Raw genomic sequence first — 2,255 nt, 5'->3', positions numbered from 1 at the left:
GCTGCAGGCAAGTGACGAGCAGTAATATAGAGAAGGTGGCACCCAGCTGCTGAGCCGATGTCCGGTGTCTGAGTGACAATTGCTGTATGTGCAATTGTTTTTGCTTTGTTGTTTGGGGGAAAGAATATGTTGGACAAAGTGGATTCTGTAATATGTCTGTAAAGTTTCTGTCCCTACTAGAAGAATGTTAACATTCATTTAGAGAATGGCAAGACTCATTCCATCTCCCATGTCAGGGGAAAAACCAACGCTTCTTTAAGGAAACCTGTGGCTAACTATTATGTTTGACAAGCTTTAGGGACTTGTGGATATTTTCTGTCCCACCCCCAGTAATGTCACTTTGTCTTCAAGTTTTGCTTTGCATTCATGAGAAATGGCATTTAGGCATCACAATTAATTACTTTAGGTGGTCATTACTATGGACATGCTTATGATATCTAGACTCTTTCAATGAAACTAAGTAGGAAATACATATGTTTTTTTTTTTTTTTTTAGTAAATCCAAATGTCAAACAAATTGATTACTTTAGATGAAATCTTAGGCAAATGGCTTATGCTGTCATCTCCTAAAGCAACATGTGTAGTCATTTTTACAGGGAAAGAAAAGTTCATGGTCCCTATAACACTAAAGCCAATGCTTAATCCAGGACCACAGCTGAACACTTTCTCTCTTCACCTAAAATGATCACACAGCAAACTCATCTGAACATTCTAAGAGATTCTGTCCACATTGCTATGTTTTCTTATATAAGAGCCATGCTTTTCTACCATCTTACAGTGGAATGTTGTTTCATGGAGATAGATGCATAGGGGAGGAATTACTGTAGATTTTCTTTTCTACCCAAATCTTCATGGCCCTTCTCCAATGTTGCTTCTTGACTATCAAGTGAAACCAATTTTTTATTTCTCCTCTCCCACATTAGGTTTTCTTTTCATGTAAGTTCCTGCACATAATTCTCTCTCATCTTTACCTACCACATCTACCTGTTTACCTGCTCTTTCTCTCTGTTCACCTCTCAACAAAGTGCAATATCTTTGTCATATTGGGTCAGTAAGACATTCAAGTGAAAACCTCTAGTTGGAGAGAAAGATATATAAGTGATGGTGGGAAGAAGGAAGAGAGAAGGAGGAGGGAGAGAAGGAGGAAGAGAGAGAAGGAGGAAGGAGTGGAGGAAAGCGAAGGAGGGGAAGAGAGAGGAGGGGAAGGGAAGCATATATGGGTGGGAGACATAGAATAGGTTGTTTTGAGATGGAAGAAACTCCTGTCTGTAGAAATGTTAAAGCAATGTCTCTGGTGCTACCTATCAGAACAGTAATGTGAGGGATTTCTGTGTAGAATGGGAAATTGAAATAGTCTAGAAAAGTCGCTACATTGTCTAATATAATTTGTGATAAAGAACTGTGGAAATCCCAATTCATTTTGAAGTTTGTAAAGTTGTAGGATGTCTATTAAGATGATATTCAAATTGCCATGAGATATTGGTCTTTTGTGTCTGCATCTGTTTCTTTGGAGTATCTGTCACTTTGTATGTTTGTATATCAATTTTTTAAAATTAGTTTCAGGTACACAAGACAAAGTAATACTTAGATGTTTAGCATTTATATCCCTCACACTGTGTGAACCCCCCACCCCCCATCCACTATCCCTCTGACATCGCACAGAGCCATTACATTTCCACTGTCTCTATTCCTAATGCTGTACTCTGCTTCTTGTAAGTATATACATACATATATATATATATATATATATATATATATATATATATATATATATATATATATATATAAAATTACAGTTGGCATTCATAATTGTTCAGCTTCAGGTGTACAGTGCAGTGATCAGGCATCTACATCATCCCTGAGGTGATCTCCCAAATGGGACAAGTGCCCATCGGATACCCTACAAAGTCTTTACAACATTATTGACTACATTCACAACATTATTGACTACATTCCCCAACTTAATTTTCAAAACCCCGTGGCCATCTTGTGGTTACCAACTATTTTCTAATCCCCTCACCTTCCCCCTTATCCCCACCCCCCCGCCCATCTAGCAACCCTCAGTTTTTCCTCTATGTCTCCAAAACTGTTTCTGATTAGTTCATTTACTTATTCTTTTCTTTAGATTCCACATATAAGTGAGATCATATGGTATTTGTCTTTCTCTTTCTGACTTATTTCACTTAACATAATGTTCTCTAGGTCCATCCATGTTGTTGCAAATGGTAAGATTTCTTTCTTCTTTATGGCTGCGTA

This window comes from Rhinolophus sinicus, linkage group LG11 (genome assembly GCF_036562045.2).
Source record: "Rhinolophus sinicus isolate RSC01 linkage group LG11, ASM3656204v1, whole genome shotgun sequence".
NCBI lineage: Eukaryota > Metazoa > Chordata > Mammalia > Chiroptera > Rhinolophidae > Rhinolophus > Rhinolophus sinicus.
This window is presented reverse-complemented; position numbering follows the sequence as displayed.